The sequence below is a fragment of the Capricornis sumatraensis genome, chromosome 6 (genome assembly GCF_032405125.1).
Source record: "Capricornis sumatraensis isolate serow.1 chromosome 6, serow.2, whole genome shotgun sequence".
NCBI classification, from domain to species: Eukaryota; Metazoa; Chordata; class Mammalia; order Artiodactyla; family Bovidae; genus Capricornis; species Capricornis sumatraensis.
Window position 1 is genome coordinate 30,887,202 of NC_091074.1, and position 11,375 is coordinate 30,898,576.

Here is an 11,375-nt window from a genome sequence, read left to right on the forward strand (position 1 = left end):
TAGAAGTTCAGTTTTCCCACTAAACCTTGGATTTGTCACTCCAAATGGATATCAAATAAATGAGAAACTAATTAAACGCTGACATTATATAGGGATGTAAAGACTTATACACATGTACATACTTATGTAAATGTTTTAATATATGTAAAGATTCCTTTTCTTTGTGTCAGGAACAAAATATTTCCTTGACTCTGAACTGCGTTTTTTCTCTCCTTACATTATACATAGGCGGTCAGAGTCCCTCAGCCCCTATAGGTTTCTGTATTTTGTTTCCTGTTTTAATCAGAGCAGAGGCTTGTGAGTATTAGTGCATGAGCTAATCAGGTGTTTCTGCTCTTTTGAGAACATTCACTCAGGTTCATGAGGTTTCATTTCACGGGACCACAGGTCATGAGGAATGGTGTGTTTCCTGCCATATCAGTCAACCAGGATGACACGGTCCTCAGAGTTTGCAGCCGCACTGGCAACCCACTTCAGTACTCTTGCCTGGAAAATCCCAGGGATGGAGGAGCCTGATGGGCTGCAGTCCATGGGGTCGCTCACAGTCAGACACGACTGAGCCATGTCACTTTCCCTTTTCACTTTCATGCATTAGAGATGGAAATGGCAACCCACCCCAGGGTTCTTGCCTGGAGAATCCCAGGGACAGGGAAGCCTGATGGGCTGCTTTCTGGGGTCACACAGAGTTGGACATGACTGAAGCGACTTAGCAGTGTGCTCAGGAAGGAGGAATATACTCCTGGTCTGACAGCTACCAGATTGCTGCCACTCCCTAAGGTGAACCCAAGGGAGCTCAGGAAATGAAAACATGCAAGGCGCGTGATCCCAGGATAGGTGAGATGCATGAAAAGAATTTCAGTGAGCTCAGACTCTTGCATCTTCCCATATATAGCAAAGTGCTAAATTCCTTAACTTGAGATATCTGGTTTTCTCTACTTCACAAAAATACCTTTGAGGTTCAAACTACCTGCCCTTTCTTGCAAACTTCTATATAACGTGGCCTCTACCCCCCACCTCCTTGGAGCACTTCTCTCAGGGTGACTTGAAATACAGTCTCCTGAGTTCCTACCAAATAAAACATAACTCTGAACTTTTAGGTTGTAACTTTTTTCTTCAATTCGACACTCAGGAAGAATACACTAGACATCACCATTTCATTCCACTGTTTTTTTTTTTTTTTCACAGTAGATCTATAGTGCTCTACAGGCTGTGCCAATACCCCGACCAGATAAGACATAACTCAACTTTTGGGTGGTGACTTTTTTCTTCAAGTTGATAGTCAGGAATAATATACTAGACATCACTGTTTCTTTCCACCAGTTTTTTACTGTCTATATGGGTGGAGGCACGATCCGCTTGCAATAGTTACACTTTTCGTAGACAATTTTTATTTTGCCACTACGTCTTTTATCGCTCAGCTCTTTACTTAGAGTGTTGAACATTTGTTTATCTCAGAATTTCTGAGTTGGCTATAGGGAATTCAGGGATGGGGGTATGTACTAACAGAAGCGTATATCACGGAAAAAAGTGACCTTTCCTTGTTCATGTGGTACATCCGTCTGTCGGGCGGACTTGTCTATCCATCTCTGTCTCATGCTCAGAATGCAGAGCCATGAGGCCCAGGCTTTGTCAGGGAGAAATAGCCTTGTTTCTTTACTTACTCATGATGTTTCATTTTAGATTTAAATAACAACAAAAGATTTAGGACTTATATTTTACATAGTGATTTGCTGGTCGGAGTTTGTCTGTCTCCTCCTGGGTTGCATTCCATTTCATCCTAGGGTTAATACAAAGGGAAATAAAAGAATGGCAAAGGGGCTTCACCTCATTTTCTGTGATTTTCAAGGCTTGAGATATTTTGTTTCTCCTTTCCACTTACTTAGAAAGCAAAACGATAGTTGTTTGCCGAGAAGATAAAACATATGTATATCTGAACGTCATGAAAGTGAAGAAAGATAAGCGACTTTTCAGCTGACAAAATAGCAAAGTGTAAGTAAAATCTAAAAAAGTGCAGCCAAAGAGTGGAAGAATCATAATGTTTGAAGGATGTTAAACCGTCACAAGACAGGCATGTGTGCATGCTGAGTTGCTTCAGTCATGTCTGACTCTTTGAGACCCAGTGGACAGCCTCCCCCGTCCATGGGATTCTTCAGGCAAGAGTAATGGAGTGTGTTGCCATTTCCTCCTCCAGAGGATCTTCCCGACCCAGGGATCAAACCCAGGTCTCTTATGTCTCCTGCAGTGGCAGGTGGGTTCTTTAGCACCAGTGGCACCTGGGGAGCCCCCACAAAGACAGCCAGATGAGTCCAAAAATTTTCCACATAGTCTTGCCCCAAAGTGTCCCCAAAGTGTTAAAGAAAGAAAAAAAATAATAACAAAACTTACTTAATATACAGGAGAAGGAAATGACAAATCACTCCAGTTTTCTTCCCTGGAGAATTCCATGGAACGAGGAGCCTGGCGGGTACAGTCCATTTCAGTTCAGTCACTCAGTCGTGTCTGACTCTTTGCGACCCCATGGACTACAGCACGCCAGGCCTCCCTGTCCATCACCAGCTCCCAGAATTTATTCAAACTCTTGTCCATTGAATCGATGATGCCTCCAACTATCTCAACCTCTGTCATCCCCTTCTCCTGCCACCTTCAATCTTTCCCAGCATCAGGTTCTTTTCCAAGGAGTCAGTTCTTCCCATCAGGTGGCCAAAGTATTGGAGTTTCAGCTTCAGCATCATCCTTCCAATGATTATTCAGGACTGATTTCTTTAGGTTAGACTGGCTGGATCTCCTTGCGGTCCAAGGAACAGTCAAGAGTTTTCTCCAATAGCCCAGTTCAAAAGCATCAATTCTTTGGCGCTCAGCTTTCTTTATGGTCGAACTATCGCATCCATACTTGACCTCTGGAAAAACCATAGCCTGACTAGACGGACTTTTGTTGCCCAAGTAATGTTTCCTGCTTTTTGATTTGCTGTCTAGGTTGGTCATAAGTGACTAAATGTCCACTGGAGAAGGGAGTGGCAAACCACTTCGGTATTCTTGCCTTGAGAACCCCATGAACAGTATATGAAGGGTATAGTCCACGGAGTCGCAAAAGAGTCACACTCAAATGAGCAACTGACATGTGTTTCACCTAGAAATTAAAGATTCTGAGTGTCTCAGTTAGCAGGCAGATTGATAAGAAGTTGGGGTCCCCAAGGATGAGAGAGGGGTTTGGGGCTCTCCAAGTGGAGATAGGTTCTGGAGTTCCCAAGGAGGAGAAAAGAACAATCTTTTTTTCTACATTGCTTTGTCTTAGTCAATAGAACAATGTGTCTTGCTCGAGGACATGTTTCTCCTTAACAGAACCTTGTGACTTATCTTAAGATGTATATTATTGGAGTGTGTCTGGTAAGATCTTTCTATTGTTAGTTCTAATCTCATTATCTTAAAATGTATTTGGTGAGAGTGGGTCTAGTAAGATCTTTAAACCTTTTTTGATTTATTCTAATGACCAATTTAAAAAGTATATAGCTCTCTCGCTTAGGCTACGAGCGGGGCACTGTCCGTCCCCCTTCTGATGTCTATGTCAGAAGCTTTCTCTGTCTCTTTTTATACTTTAATAAAACTCTGCTATACAAAAGTTCTTGAGTGATCAAGCATGGTCCCTGCCCCCAGAGGTAAATCTTCGGAGATCACGAATGCGACACTGTTCACCATAAGCTATTAGCCCTCTCATCCATTAACTGGAGAGAAGCAATCTAAAGACTGTAACCTGAAGTGGAGATTTGAGAGATCTTGTCTATATTGAAGCATTTCCCTGCTCCTTAATCAGTACACACACACACACAGACACACACAGACCCACACTCTCTAGCTCTCTCTTCCTGATTTACTAACTCAGTTACTCTAGTTCATTAGCTTACTAGTTCTCAATTCTGCCCAAGTAGGTACACCCAGGTTATTGGTTGCCAACAATTGTATTTTCTGAAATACCCTTATTTGTGTCTGTGTTCTCTCTTACTACTGAGTCAAGGTGGAAGGTGGATGCAAGTGCAGTTATTATTCAAAGGGACATTGGGAGTTTTCTCCTGAAGTCAAGCAACGAGCAACGTACTTACTGTTTAGGAAAGAGGTAATGCACCTTCAAACAGGAGCTATTTCCTCTGATTCCCCGTGCATTTCCCTACCCAGCATGCCATGGTGAAGGCTCCAAGGGTGTTAAAGTAGGGAAAGCAAATGATGCATGTGCCGCCTTGGCCAGATGAGCAGCCTGGAAGCAAAAAACACATCCTGACCTTTCTCTCCACGCAGCTTCCTTAGGCCAAGACATGTCCTGCCTGAAGCTGGGAGTATTTTCCTCTCTAAAATACGAAAGCTAAGGAAGCAGGCTTTTTCAAGTTATTGCTGTCAGTTCTTTCCAGGAAAGATCCTCCCCTAGCTCTGAAGAAAATGCTAATAAGAAGACAGACTTCTGCCTAGAAGAGCAAGAAGCCGGTTCTACAGACTCGGTCAATGTCCTAGTCCATCCTGGCCAGTACATAGTACGCTTCCTCTGTAATAATTTTTAAAGGCTCCAGAGGAAAAGGGATCCTGCTTTCTAGGTCATTTTGGCCAAGGCTGTTGTTACAGTATTGTAACAAGGACATTCTCTCATTCCCAAAAGTATTCATCTCAAGGAAAACAATAACCTCTTACATAAGAGTTTCTGAGAAGCCTAGAACTTTGACTCAAACTTACAAGAGGTGGCTTTGCACTGTCAGGGCTTCCCTTGTGGCTCAGACAGTAAAGAATCTGCCTCCAATGTGGGAGACCCAGGTTTGATCCCTGGGTGGGGAAGATCTCCTGGAGAAGAAAAGGGCAATCCACTGCAGTGTTCTGCCTGGAGAATCCCATGGTAAGAGGAGCCTGGTGGGCTATGATTCATGGGTGCCAAAGAGTCAGCACAACTGAGTGACATTGCTTTGCACTCTTAAGGAGAATTCCATAGCCAGAACCACAGAGAAACAGGAAAGAGCTGTATGAATGGCTTGTGCAAGGGAAGGTCGAGTGGATCTGGAGAGCATACTGGGAATTGCTACATTGTGAGAAAGTTCTGGCATACTTTGTTTTATCCCATTTCCCAGATAATTGCATGTTTTACACACTGGAGGTTTGTGACAACCCTGGGTCAGGCAAATCTATCAACTGCATTTTAAATAGCCCTGGCACACTCCGTGTCTCTGTGTCCCACTGCAGTAATTCTCAAGATAGTTTAAACCTACACTGGCAAAAAACTCTGAAGGCCCAGATGATCACTGGTCATTTTTCGCAATGAAGTCTATATGGTCAGGCCAAACAGGATGGCTGTTCTCTTGTCTCTGTACAAACCCTGCCCCACCAGTACACCCTATGCACCCTATACACTCTATGACTGGCTTTTCTCTGTACTTGTCCCAGGCCCCAGATTTAATCTTTTTTTTTAATCAAACAGGTGGTGAGGGGCGTGTCCCTCTACTGCTTTCCATGATAATTAATGAGCCCACCTGATCTCACTGCCCCAATGACCAGGAATCTCTCCCCCATCTTCCTCTCCCCTCTTCCCCGTTCCCCACTTCCCCACCCTCCATTCCCCACCCCTCCATTGCTCTCAGAATGAAGCCTGTCACCATGTATTAATACTTCCCACCCCAAGTGCACCACACATGGTGAGGTGTTGCTCCAGGACCTTGCTTCAGACAGGTAAGCGCCTCCCGTCCATTAAAACATCCATGCCTCTTCTTGAGGGCACATTCTTTCTTTGGTCTTGAAGCTGGACAAACATAGGTCTTGTAAGCCTGCAGGGTACAACCCAATGATCCGTGGCAGCCAGGAGGTGGAAGAAACACCTGTGAGAGCCAAGAGACACATGGGGAAAGGAAAGTTATTGGGGGCATCCACTAGCATGTGGGGCCCAAAAGTTGCTGGCTGATCCTGAGGTGGCTGACCAGTAACCCAGGAGGCCCAAAAGTTGCAGGCTGTAATCCAAAAACTGTAAGGTATTCCTGAGGTGGCCATCCGCTACCATATGGTGCCCAAGAATTGCTGAGGGAATCCCAGAAGCAATAGAGAAATCCCTCGTGGCTGTCCACTAGGACATGGGGCCTTTGGGTGGCTGTTCTTGTTGAATGGGGCTGCCCAAGGTCTGGAGAACAATGGCCTCTGCTAGCGCAGCTAGTGTATCAAAGTGAGCCTTTTGTAATTGATTAAGCCAGCTTTCTGGAAGGAATTGGTATTTCTCTTGTGCCTTTGCTATGTAAATGATCTACGAGGCTTCTGGAACTTTAATGGTCTCTGATTTCTAAGATTAAGGAGAAAAAAGTGCTTTTAGGTAAACTCTATAGAAATAATTATGTTTAGGTAACGTCTATGTAAAATAGTCTCCCCGGATTTTGGTAACTTGAAACTAGGTTAAGAGAATTCATTGACTTTCTGTGCTGTGTGCTTCTTTGTGGTGGCCTCTTTGGGACCCCATGGGCTATAGGCCTTCAGGCTCCTCTGTCCATTGGGATTCTCCAGACAAGAATACTGGAGTGGGTAGCCTGGCCCTCCTCCAGGGGAAATTCCCAACCCAGGTCTCCAGCATTGCAGGCAGATTCTTTAGCTACTGAACCACCAGGAAAGCCCAAGAATACTGCAGTGGGTAGGTAGCCTATCCCTTCTTCAGGGGATCTCCTGACACAAGAATTGAACCAGCGTCTCCTGCTCTACAGGTGGATTCTTTACCAGCTGAGCTACCAGGGAAGCCCTGCAGGCAACTTAGAAAGATATATAATATTATTTGTATCCAGCATCATGTGTACCTACAGCTCCCACGTGAGAACATTCTTTTCTTCACTTCTCTTTGCAGTCTTTAGTATAATTGAAATAAAATAATACTATTTTTATGTCCTCTTCTCTGTCACACTGAGAGTTTCCATGCAGTAGGAACTGCATTTGCTTTATTCACTTGTATTCCTTGGTGACAATTACACAGTCTGTCACGTAGGTACTCAACGTATGTGTATAATATGAAAGGAATGAATGAGTAAACAAATGTAAACACCCATTCCTTAATAATATATTAAATGTAGGTTTGGATTTAATTTTTGAGTAAGGAAACTCATTTTTGTTCATAGGAATTAATAAATAGAACAAAGTACAAATTTAATAATACAAAATGGTAAACCTGTTTCAGAAAGTTTAATATGATGTATAGATGAATTGTAATTTTACGAATATTTTAAGTATGTTAGGTGCAGGAAGGAGTAAGCAAATCAGCAACAGATAACATCACGGCCGGCATGACTTTAGGACTCATGCCCCTAGAGCTGAATACTTTTATATCTACTTGCTTATTACTGCTGACAAAGTATCAGCTAAAGTAATTCAATGAATTTGGTGGCTAAAGCAGAAATCAGTCAACTGAAATGAACACAGGTGAGTGTACAAGGGTGATGTGGCATCTTAGTCGGTGAGAGTCATCTCAAGGTGAGTTCAGATCTCCATCCATCTTTCTTAATCTTTTGTACAAGCTGCTTGATGAAGAGAGGGCTCTCATCATTTCCACTCTGACGATTTCCCAGGTGCAGTCACTGTATTCTTTCTCTTTCAGAAAGTATGGTAGACATGGATTCCATGGAAGTACCTCTTCAAGGCCAGAGTGGGGCCCATCCTTCCCAGGGCAGAGGCTTCCTCTTCCATCACCTGCCCCAGGCAGGCATGGAAGTCCTCCATCTGCTCATGGAGTCTAGTGCGGAGCTGCTCCAGGAGGAGAGTGTCAGGGCAGCAAAGGAGCACTCTGTGTGGAAGAGGTGGAAGCTCTGCTGGAGCATCTCGTGGAGCACAGAGATGGCCTGGGCCTCCTGGAGCTGGTCACCCTCTGCCATCTGCTGGGGAAAACCGATGCCTTTTCTGCCCTACAGACAGGAGTGAGGGGAGAGTCTGTTCTTTCGGGCCAGGAGCCTGAGGTTCTGCGTGCCAACCAGCACGTGGTTCTGAGACAGATCACAGGCCAGAGATCCTCCCGGGCTGTAGCTGACCAGCACCAGGGCCGTCAGAAGAGAGAGCACGAAATCCATGGGGAAGATGAGGCTGCTTGCAGGGCTGGCTGAGAGGGCATCTGGTGGAACCTTGGAGGTAGGGTGTCTGATGATAATCTTTCTAAGCAAGGCTTAGTAGGGAAGATGGTACTCATTGTCTGAAAATTTCTATCTCACTTCCCCTGTGCGTTTTCATTTAGATATTTTCTATTTGACCTAGAAAATGTAGGCAATCTACATTCTTAATTTTTACGGTGGAAGGTTAATGTTCCCAACAAAGTTTGGATTTGTCAATGCAAATGTATATCAATTAAATGAGAAAGTAAAGAAACGCTGAAAGTATGTAAGTATGTAAAGACTTACACAGGTGTATATACTTATTATGTACACATTTAAGTATAATATATATAAACATTCCTTGTGTTCGTGCTATGTCAAAACAAACTTTTTCCTTGATTCTTAACTGCATTCCCCCCCTTATGTTACTCATAGGAATTCAGAGTCGCTCCGGCCATATTGGTTTCTGTAGTTTGTTTTCTGTTCCACAGAGGAGAGGCTTGTGATTAAGAGTGAATGAACTACTCCATTGTTTCTGTTCTTTTGAGAACATTCATTCAGGTTCCTGAGATTACATTGCACTGGGGCCACAAGATCATGAGGAGTGGAGTATCTCCTGCTTATCAGTAAACTAGGATGACACAGTCATCAAGAGTTTCCAGCCCTCCAGGGTGCTCAGGAAGGGGGAATACACCTGTGGGCTAACAGCTACCAAATTGCAGCTGCTCCCTAAGGTGAGCCCAAGGCAACTCAGGAAGTGAAAAAATGCAAGATGCAAGAAAATGCAAGGAAAAATGCCCCAGGAGAGCTGAGGTTCAGGAATGGAATGTTTTCACTGAGCCCAGGCACTTGCTTCTTCCCATACAAAGGAAAAGTGCTAAATTCCTTAACTTGAGATAGCTGGTTTTCTTTAATTCACAAAAATACTTTGATGTTCACTACCTCCCATTTCTTGCAAAATCCTGTATAACCTGACTCTTCCCCTCAGCTCCTTGGAGCAATTCCCTCACGTTGACTTGAGATACTGTGTTCTGAATTCCCACTAAATAAAGCATAACCGTGAACTTTTAGGTTGTCACTATTTCTATATTTTTTAAATTAACCTATTTATTTTCATTGGAAGCTAATTACTTTACAATATTGTAGTGGGTTTTGCCATACACTGACATGAATCACCCTTGGGTGTGCATGTGTCCCCATCCTGAAAGCCGCTCCCGCCTCCCTCCTTGTCCCATCCCTCAGTGTGGTCCCAGCACACCAGCCCTGAGGGCCATGTCACATTCATCACATCTGGACTGGCGATCTACTTCACATACGGTAAATTACATATTTCAATGGTATTCTCTCAAATCATCCCACCCTCACCTTCTCGCACGGAGTCCAAAATTCTGTTCTTTACGTCTGTGTCTCTTCTGCTGTCTCACATATAGGGTCATCTTTACCATGTTTCTAAATTCCAAATATATGCATTAATATACTGAATTGGTGTTTTCTTTCTGACTTACTTCACTGTGTATGATAGGCTCCAGATCAAGTGTCAGGAACAATATATATGATACGACAGTTTGTTTCAACCTGCTTTTATGGTAGATCTATTGGAGAAGGAAATGGCAACCCACTCCAGTATTCTTGCCTGGAAAATCCCATGGATGGAGAAGCCTAGTAAGCTACCGTCCATGGGGTTGCAAAAATGTCGGACACGACTGGGAGACTTCACTTTCACTTTCATAGTCTTCCACAGGCTGTGCCAATATCCACACCAGGAATCCTGCTGCCTTTCTGGTGCATGTAGGTCTGAAAATTGTAATTGCAAGATAATTAATTGTCTTTAGAGTACAACCTCACTCACAAGGTGGTTATCACCTCTAGCAGCACTTTTCCCCTGGAATGACAGTGTCCTCAACCCAGCCTCTCGGGACCTCACCCGTGAGGGCAGGCTAACCTCATCCCGAGAGCTTCAGATTTCTACTGTGGAGGGCCTTGTCTCTTTGTTTGCAAAATCATTCATCTTCCAGCATCTCCACCCTCTCCCAGTACATGTTTGTGTGAAGGAGGGGAGTTTTCAGTATGACCTCCTCTTCTCCTGATCCATGTCCCCAGATATCAAGGATCAGCAGCCCTCAGATGCTGAGAGCTAAAGTGTGGAGAGCTAACTAGGTGGAGGCATTATCCAGTGGCAATTGTTACACCTTTGGTAGACAATTTTTATTTTGCCACTACAGCTTTTATCGTTCAAGTCATTTACTTAAAGTGTTCAAGATTTGTTTTGCTCAGAATTTCTGCGTCAGGTATAGGGAATTCAGTGATGGTGTGATGTATTGTTGAAAGCTTGTGTCACAGAATCAGTGCCCTGCAGTTGTTCATTCAGTCTACATCCTTCTGTTGGGCTGACTTGTCGATCCATCTCTGTCTGGTGCTCAGAAGGCAGAGCAGTGAGGCCCAGGCTGTGACAGCGAGAAATCACCTTGTTTCTCTACTTACTCATGATGTTTTGTTTTAAATTTAAAGAACAGCAAAAAAACATTTAAGAACTTATTTTTTGCATATTGATTTACTGGCCAGTTTGTCTCTCTCCTGCTGCGTTCCTAAACCTTTCATCCTAGGGTTCATACAAAAGGAAGGAACAGAATGGCAAGGGGTGTCACCATATTTTCTGTGATTTTCAACACTAGAGATTTTTTTGTTTCTCATGTCAACTTTTCCTGGAAGGGAAAACTTGAGAGTTGTTTGTGGACAAAAATAAAACAAATATAATTTTGAACGTCATGTAGAGAATAGAGACAAAAGTCTTTTTCGCTGACAGTATAGTAATGTAAGTTGAAGAAAGGTCAATGAAAAAATGGAAGGAATCATAATATTTCAAAGTTGTCAAACAGTCTCAAAGACAGCCATGTGCACGTGCTAAGTCGCTTCAGTCATGTCTGACTCTTTGTGACCCTGTGGACAGGCTCCCCTGACCATGGGATTCTCCAGGCAAGAATACCTGAGTGGGTTGCTATTTCCTCCTCCAGGGAATCTTCCTGACCCAGGGATTAAACGGTGGACTCTTATGTTTCCTGGATTGGCAGGCAAGTTCTTTACCACTGGTGTCTCCTGAGAAGCCTCCACAAAGATGGCCAGGTGAGACCAAAAATTATTTATGTATTCTTGCCCCCAAAAGGGGCCCCAGAGTGTCGAAGGAAGAAAGAAAAGGAACTAAACTTATTCAAGAAATGAATTAGAGAGCCCTCTCATTTGTCATTTGGAGAGAAGCAAACTAAAGACAAGCCTGTCAATTGAGGCAGAGATTTGATAGACATAGGTTAA

The 11,375-nt window shown here is 43.6% G+C and overlaps 1 pseudogene; it reads right to left on the minus strand.

Annotated features, from left to right (window-relative positions):
* Window positions 1-7,456: 7,456 nt before the first annotated feature.
* On the minus strand, window positions 7,457-8,051 carry LOC138081292 (interferon tau-like; annotated as a pseudogene).
* Window positions 8,052-11,375: the final 3,324 nt, after the last annotated feature.